This window comes from Octopus sinensis, linkage group LG29 (assembly GCF_006345805.1).
Source record: "Octopus sinensis linkage group LG29, ASM634580v1, whole genome shotgun sequence".
Lineage (NCBI taxonomy): Eukaryota > Metazoa > Mollusca > Cephalopoda > Octopoda > Octopodidae > Octopus > Octopus sinensis.
This window is the reverse complement of record NC_043025.1, coordinates 12,153,612-12,163,376: the sequence shown is the minus strand read 5'-3', so window position 1 is coordinate 12,163,376 and position 9,765 is coordinate 12,153,612.

Here is a 9,765-nt window from a genome sequence, read left to right as displayed (position 1 = left end):
GCCAAGGCTTTGATTGTGCAATGTTCATTCTAAACTTACCCAATCACACCAAAATGGAAAGCTGTCTAACCCTTGTTGGTTCGTGTTTTAATATCTGCTCCCTCTTTTAACATGTTGCAGACATCTATGTTGCCCTCTCAGCCAGGGCTTTGATTGTGCAATGTTCATTCTAAACTTACCCAATCACACCAAAATGGAAAGCTGTCTAACCCTTGTTGGTTCGTGTTTTAATATCTGCTCCCTCTTTTAACATGTTGCAGACATCTATGTTGCCCTCTCAGCCAAGGCTTTGATTGTGCAATGTTCATTCTAAACTTACCCAATCACACCAAAATGGAAAGCTGTCTAACCTTGTTGGTTCGTGTTTTAATATCTGCTCCCTCTTTTAACATGTTGCAGACATCTATGTTGCCCTCTCAGCCAGGGCTTTGATTGTGCAATGTTCATTCTAAACTTACCCAATCACACCAAAATGGAAAGCTGTCTAACCCTTGTTGGTTCGTGTTTTAATATATGCCCCTTCTTTTAACATGTTGCAGACATCTATGTTGCCCTCTCAGCCAAGGCTTTGATTGAGCAATGTTCATTCTAAACTTACCCAATCACACCAAAATGGAAAGCTGTCTAACCCTTGTTGGTTCGTGTTTTAATATATGCCCCTTCTTTTAACATGTTGCAGACATCTATGTTGCCCTCTCAGCCAAGGCTTTGATTGAGCAATGTTCATTCTAAACTTACCCAATCACAACATAATGGAAAGCTGTCTAACCCTTGTTGGTTTGTGTCTTAATATCTGCTCCCTCTTTTAACATGTTTAAGACATCTATGTTGCCCCCTCAGCCAAGGCTTTGATTGTGCAATGTTCATTCTAAACTTACCCAATCACAACATGATGTAAAGCTGTCTAACCCTTGTTGGATTTTGTTCTCATATCTGCTCCCTCTTTTAACATGTTTATAACATCTATGTTGCCCTCTCAGCCAGGGCTTTGATTGTGCAATGTTAATTGTAAACTTAGCCAATCACAACATGATGCAATGCTGCATGACCTTTTTTGTCATGAAATTTATTGAATTCGTTTTACCCTGTCAACAGGCATCGTTAGATAGATTCCAGTATTTGAATTTATTTGCTGAATCCTTTCAGGACCCTTTTTTTCTCTTTTTTTCTTTTGCATGCAATCTGTCCAAGCTCCTGGTCAGAAAGGAATACTTCCCCAGCCACACCTTCTGCACTGGACAGCCCAGCAAAGAGACTGTTTAAACACACTGCTTCTTGGTGTGACATCATTTCCCCTTGCGTCTGGTTCCCTTAATCCACATTACCCGCTGAATTTCTTCTTGTGACCCCATCCCAGATATGAAGATCACTGCTCCTCTATTCTGTTTTGAAATTGTCCAAGCCAGTGGGTGGCCAATTTTTCCCTTTTTGATATTTGAAGGGTCACAGGGCTGGTGTCTACCTCTCCTTCGTCACCAGCGGTGCTAACCACCCTCTGAACCCCCGATATGTGACATGGCATTCCTCCCACCAATTTCTATTTTCCGCAGACTGATCGCAGACACACTTCATTTCTCTCTATGTGTTGTGCGACATGCATTAGGGGGCTTCACCCACCCCTTTGTCTCCGATCTGGAGAGATGCAACCCCTTCTACAACTGACCGATGTCGTGTCACACTTGTCTGCATTCATTCTGGGATGTGGATCTCAGTCGGAGCAACTTTCCAGTTTGCCCTACCCTGACTGACATGTATCAATAGACTGTCTCAATGGGGCACATTCATCCCCTTTCAGCCAAGGCTTTGATTGTGCAATGTTCATTCTAAACTCACCCGATCACAGCATGATGTAAAGCTGTCTAACCACAGACGTCTCTTGTTTTAATATCTGCTCCCTCTTTTAACATGTTTAAGACATCTATGTTGCCCTGTTTACAAGATGCCATGAGTAATGTTTCACCATTTTCATCTGTTTGGTGAATATCCACTGATATCTATTTTTCCTATACTGATTGCAGTCACCCTTCATTTCTCCCCTTGTGTTGTTGCACCAAGCGTTACGGGGTTTCACCCACCCCTTTGTCTCCAATCTAGACAGACCAAAACCCTTTCTAATTCTGACTGCTGTGGTGTCTCACTTGGGTGACCCCATTCATAAAGGAATGTGGATCTCAGTAGGAGCAACACTTCAGTTTGCTCTTCCCTGATTGAAGTGTATCAAAGCACTCTCTCAATGGGGCACATTCATCCCCTCTCAGCCAAGGCTTGATTGTGCAATGTTAATTCTAAACTTACCCAATCACAATATGATGCAATGCTGTATGACCCTTTTTGTCATGAAATTTATTGAATTCATGTTACCCTGTTAACAGGCATCATTAGATAAGTTTCAGTATTTGAATTTATTTGCTGAATTCCTTCAGGACCCTTCCTAACGCCGACCACTCCGTGAGTGTAGTGGGTGCTTTTACGTGATATTTACGTGCATTAGGGGGCTTCACCCACCCCTTTGTCTCCGATCTGGAGAGATGCAACCCCTTCTACATCTGACTGATGTCATGTCACACTTGTCTGCATTCATTCTGGGATGTGGATCTCAGTCGGAGCAACTTTCCAGTTTGCCCTACCCTGACTGACATGTATCAATAGACTATCTTAATGGGGCACATTCATCCCCTCTCAGCCAAGGCTTTGATTGTGCAATGTTAATTCTAAACTCACCCGATCACAGCACAATGTAAAGCTGTATAACCCTTTGTGTCTCTTGTTTTAATATCTGCTCCCTCTTTTAACATGTTTAAGACCTCTATGTGGATCTCAGTCGGAGCAACACTTCAGTTTGCCCTACCCTGATTGACATGTATCAAAGCACTCTCTCAATGGGGCATGTTCATCCCCTCTCAGCCAAGGCTTTGATTGAGCAATGTTCATTCTAAACTTACCCCATCACAGCATGATATAAAGCTGTATAACCCTTGTTGGATTTTGTTTTAATATCTGCTCCCTCTTTTAACATGTTGCAGACATCTATGTTGCCCTCTCAGCCAAGGCTTTGATTGAGCAATGTTCATTCTAAACTTACCCAATCACACCATAATGGAAAGCTGTCTAACCCTTGTTGGTTCATGTTTTAATATATGCCCCTTCTTTTAACATGTTGCAGACATCTATGTTGCCCTCTCAGCCAAGGCTTTGATTGAGCAATGTTCATTCTAAACTTACCCAATCACACCATAATGGAAAGCTGTCTAACCCTTGTTGGTTCGTGTCTTAATATCTGCTCCCTCTTTTAACATGTTTAAGACATCTATGTTGCCCCCTCAGCCAAGGCTTTGATTGTGCAATGTTAATTCTAAACTTACCCAATCACAACATGATGTAAAGCTGTCTAACCCTTGTTGGATTTTGTTCTCATATCTGCTCCCTCTTTTAAAATGTTTAAGACATCTATGTTGCCCTGTTTACAAGATGCCATGAGTAATGTTTCACCATTTTCATCTGTTTGGTGAATATCCACTGATATCTATTTTTCCTATACTGATTGCAGTCACCCTTCATTTCTCCCCTTGTGTTGTTGCACCAAGCGTTACGGGGTTTCACCCACTCCTTTGTCTCCAATCTAGACAGACCAAAACCCTTTCTAATTCTGACTGCTGTGGTGTCTCACTTGGGTGACCCCATTCATAAAGGAATGTGGATCTCAGTAGGAGCAACACTTCAGTTTGCTCTTCCCTGATTGAAGTGTATCAAAGCACTCTCTCAATGGGGCACATTCATCCCCTCTCAGCCAAGGCTTTGATTGTGCAATGTTAATTCTAAACTTACCCAATCACAATATGATGCAATGCTGTATGACCCTTTTTGTCATGAAATTTATTGAATTCGTGTTACCCTGTTAACAGGCATCATTAGATAAGTTTCAGTATTTGAATTTATTTGCTGAATTCCTTCAGGACCCTTCCTAACGCCAACCACTCCGTGAGTGTAGTGGGTGCTTTTACGTGATATTTACGTGCATTAGGGGGCTTCACCCACCCCTTTGTCTCCGATCTGGAGAGATGCAACCCCTTCTACATCTGACTGATGTCATGTCACACTTGTCTGCATTCATTCTGGGATGTGGATCTCAGTCGGAGCAACTTTCCAGTTTGCCCTACCCTGACTGACATGTATCAATAGACTATCTTAATGGGGCACATTCATCCCCTCTCAGCCAAGGCTTTGATTGTGCAATGTTAATTCTAAACTCACCCGATCACAGCACAATGTAAAGCTGTATAACCCTTTGTGTCTCTTGTTTTAATATCTGCTCCCTCTTTTAACATGTTTAAGACCTCTATGTGGATCTCAGTCGGAGCAACACTTCAGTTTGCCCTACCCTGATTGACATGTATCAAAGCACTCTCTCAATGGGGCATGTTCATCCCCTCTCAGCCAAGGCTTTGATTGAACAATGTTCATTCTAAACTCACCCGATCACAGCATGATATAAAGCTGTATAACCCTTGTTGGATTTTGTTTTAATATCTGCTCCCTCTTTTAACATGTTGCAGACATCTATGTTGCCCTCTCGGCCAATTCTTTGATTGTGCAATGTTCATTCTAAACTTACCCAATCACACCATAATGGAAAGCTGTCTAACCATTTTTGTTTACCACGTTGAGATCATCTCCAAATTTTGTCATCAAATTTGGATGGATCTTGTTTTAATATCTGCTCCCTCTTTTAACATGTTGCAGACATCTATGTTGCCCTCTCGGCCAATTCTTTGATTGTGCAATGTTCATTCTAAACTTACCCAATCACACCATAATGGAAAGCTGTCTAACCATTTTTGTTTACCACGTTGAGATCATCTCCAAATTTTGTCATCAAATTTGGATGGATCTTGTTTTAATATCTGCTCCCTCTTTTAACATGTTGCAGACATCTATGTTGCCCCCTCAGCCAAGGCTTTGATTGTGCAATGTTCATTCTAAACTTACCCAATCACAACATGATGTAATGCTGTATAACCATTTTTGTTGACCGTGTCGAGATCATCTCCAAATTTTAGTCATCAAATTTATTGAATTCGTGTCACCCTGTTAACAGGCATTTTTAGATAAATTTCAGAATTTGAATTTATTTGCTGAATTCTTTCTGGACCCTTAAAAAAAATTTTTTTTTAATGCAATCGTTCCAAGCTTCTGAAATCTTGTTAAGGTCTGGAGGGAAGTTGGCAAAAACTACAACATGAGGTATAGGAAAGGACTTCACAACAGGTACATACTTCACAACAGGTACATACTTCACAACAGGTACATAATTCACAACAGGTACATGCTTCACAACAGGTACATGCTTCATAGAGCAGAGAAGGCCATTTTTAATACTTTCGAGGGCTTCATAGTTTATGTGATCTTCTTGAGATCGTGTATAATCAAAGGTAACGATCTTGTGGCCATCATGCATATATTTCAGATCAGTGGACCTACCATTTTCTAGACGGAGGCCATGCAAGGTTTGTATATAACAAAGGCGCAGGAGTGGCTGTGTGGTAAGTAGCTTGCTTACCAACCACATGGTTCTGGGTTCTGTCCCACTGCGTGGCACCTTGGGCAAGTGTCTTCTACCATAGCCCCGGGCCGACCAAAGCCTTGTGAGTGGATTTGGCAGACGGAAACTGAAAGAAGCCCGTCGTATATATGTATATATATATATGTATATGTGTGTCTGTGTTTGTCCCCCTAGCATTGCTTGACAACCGATGCTGGTGTGTTTACGTCCCCCGTTACTTAGCGGTTCGGCTAAAAGAGACCGATAAAATAAGTACTGGGCTTACAAAAAGAATAAGTCCCGGGGTCGATTTGCTTGATTAAAGGCGGTGCTCCAGCATGGCCGCAGTCACATGACTGAAACAAGTAAAAGAGTAATGTGATAAATAGGTCTTACCCGAGTTGCCTATCGGATCATAGTACCAGATGATAGATCCGGAATTTGGTTTCATTCGGATGTCCTGAATAAGCTTAAATTGCCATTTACGACAGGTAACGCCAGGTAACTCCAATAGAATGTTATCAAGACCCTTACGTTTCTTAGACTCGACACAAAGCAACGTTCAGTCGATGGGAATGCTAGATTTTCTTGAAAAGCTTCATAGTGCAGTTGTTATTTGTCCTTTAGTTGGCCTGAGGCTATAGTAGAAGATACTTGCCCAAGGTGCCACACTGTGGGACTGAACCCGGAACCATGTGGTTGGTAAGCAAGCTACTTACCACACAGCCACTCCTGCGCCTAGAAATTTTTCTTCATCATCATCATCATTTAGCGTCCGCTTTCCATGCTAGCATGGGTTGGACGGGTCAACTGGGGTCTGTGAAGCTGGAAGGCTTCGTCAGGCCCAGTCAGATCTGGCAGTGTTTCTACGGCTGGATGCCCTTCCTAACGCCAACCACTCCGTGAGTGTAGTGGGTGTTTTTTACGTGCCACCTGCACAGGTGCCAGACAGAGCTGGCAAACGGCCACGAACAGATGGTGCTTTTACGTGTCACCGGCACGGGGGCCAGGCGAGGCTCAAGAAAAAGGAAAGCACGTTCAGTCGTAGGGAATGCTAGATTTTCTTGAAAAGCTTCATAGTGCAGTCATTTTTTGGTCCTTGATGGCTAGGGATAAAAACTGACCGTTTCTCATCTTGATTGAGGAATACCGAATGTCTGTATGCGATACCTGCTGATAAGAAAGTCTGGACGCTCCTATTTCCCTGGCAGCGTTAGAAGAATCATTGTCGATCATGACCTGGATGTCACCGACAAATTCAAGGGTTCTTTTCTCACCAGAGCGAGTTCTCCGAGCTGCCATACCTTCATAATTACCACTAGACTCATTCGGCTTTTTCCGAATCTTCTACGCTGTCCTCGGATTGACATCCAAACAATCTGAAGTGTTCACATTGGAGGATTCAGCATGAATGCCAGGCAATACAGCATGTCGTTTCCAAATTTCTGGCAGTGAATTGCCTCATGATGCTGTTTTTTCAAACAGACAGTGCCCAACTGACCCTACTATACTGTGTAGTAAACAAAAATCAAAAAACAAACAATGCGTGTGCACAAAAGAAAAAAATTTAAATGGCAACAATTTACCAATTGCACTCTGTACACATATCTATATTTATACATATATACAATTATATATAATATATATTTATACATATATATACAATTATATATAATATATATTTATACATATATACACTTATATATAACTAGCAGTATCGCCCGGCGTTGCTCGGGTTTGTAAGGGAAATAACTATATAAGCATTTTTAGAGAGTTATAGCCAAAAAATAGCAAAAAAATGGGGAAAAAAATGATGGTAAATTTTTTTTGATAGTTAAAAAGGTCGAGTTGCGTCCCCTAGACCATCTGTGGTTTGTGTTTCTGATTGTCGACCCCATGTCGAATTTATCGATCTTTTTCAGAACTGGGGGAACTTTTCAAAATTTTCGCTGCGTTAGTTTTGAATTATGACATTGGGCTATGTGTGTGTCAAGTTTCATCAGAATCGGTTGAAAGCCGTGGTCAGGGTGAGGGTACAACCAAACAGACACACAGAAACACACACAGACAAACTGCCGTTTATATAGAGAGAGATTGCGTAAATCCGGTTTCTCACACTAGATTCATTCAAATGGTGACTCACTATTTCTTTTCTTTGACAATTCTAAAGACGTTTTAAAATATCTCGGTTCATTCTCGTTAAATTTTCTGCATCAATAGCCACATTACTCTAAAGAAACTCGTCTCTCTTGAAATCTCGGGTCACCTTTTTCTTGTCCTATTCGGAAAAATAGGACAAACGCAAGTACCTATGGCAGCATCCGCCTCCACCCCCTTTCGGAGCCTTGTGGAGCTTTAGGTGTTTTCGCTCAATAAAAACTCACAATGTCTGGTCTGGGAATCAAAATCGCGATATGACTGCAAGTCCACTGCCCTAACCACTGGGCCATTGCGCCTCCATTAAGAGTGATATATATATATATAAAAAGAGGGGAAGTATTAAATTATCCGTACTTTTGTCATAACGTATCTTTAGTATCACGCTACCTTCTGCACATGCGTGCTTATAGTTGGTACTATTCTGGTTATATATATATATACATATACATACATTCATTCATATATATATATACATATACATACATTCATTCATATATATATATACATATACATACATTCATTCATATATATATATATATATACACATTCATTCATCATATATATATATATATATATATATATATATATAAATATACATACATTCATTCATATATATATATATATATATACACATTCATTCATATATATATATATATATATATATATACACATTCATTCATTCATATATATATATACATTCATTCATTCATATGTATATATATATATATATATATATATATATATATATATATATATATATATATATATATATTATATTTTGTGAAATTTGATTTAGTATTTCTAAATTGAATTTTTCCCTGTAAGTTAGGAATAACATTCCCTCAAATAATTATTATATATATATATATATATATATATATATATATACACACACACATACATCTGTTTGTTGTCTACACCACCTGTCTTCATCTTTTGTTTTTTTTGTGAATTCTCCATACATACACACACACATATATATACATATACGTGAGCAAAAATAACTTTAATTATTATAATTTCTTCTGACATATTTGTATTGTCTTTTGAAGCGTTCATATGTATTAAATCCAATTTTGATTTTAACATATTTTCTCCATTTTTATACCTGTTTATTTATACCTATAATGAATATTTTCAATATATATACATATATATATAACCATAAATAAGCAACAAGAATGGATCTGGTAATTTAGTACAATTGTTTCATACTACAACAATTTATTCAAGCTGCAAATATTACAGCAGATATAATATGTCAAGTAATCTTCAGGTAATTTCATATAGGTTTTCCAACAATGTAAAGTTCTCAAATCAATTAGTAACATCCAAGAGAAGGTAAATATACCGATAAAGCTGTAGATATGAATTTCAGGAACATGAGGAAGGATGCCAAGCAGACCAAGATTAAGTTCACAGCTCATATATATATATATATATATATATACATATATATATATATAACAACTTCATTCATAGGTTGTGGACATGCTGGAGTACTACCATTAGTGTGATATTTTTTTTGATACATAGGCGCAGGAGTGGCTGTGTGGTAAGTAGCTTGCTTACCAACCACATGGTTCCGGGTTCAGTCCCACTGCGTGGCATCTTGGGCAAGTGTCTTCTGCTATAGCCCCCAGGCCGACCAATGCCTTGTGAGTGGATTTGGTAGACGGAAACTGAAAGAAGCCCGTCGTATATATGTATGTTTGTGTGTCTGTGTTTGTCCCCCTAGCATTGCTTGACAACCGATGCTGGTGTGTTTATGTACCCGTAACTTAGCGGTTTGGCAAAAGAGACCGATAGAATAACTACCGGGCTTACAAAGAATAAGTCGCGGGGTCGAGTTGCTCGATCAAAGGCGGTGCTCCAGCATGGCCGCAGTCAAATGACTGAAACAAGTAAAAGAGTAAGAGTAAACATTTCAGTTCCCTTGTATAAGTCTCATCAGAGCCAATGGTTTGAAGATAGATGAAATTCTGTGTGAAGGGACAGCTTATTTAAAGGGATTAAATTGTTTATATATCAAAAAATATATATAAGTCGAAACAAATTGTTGGCTT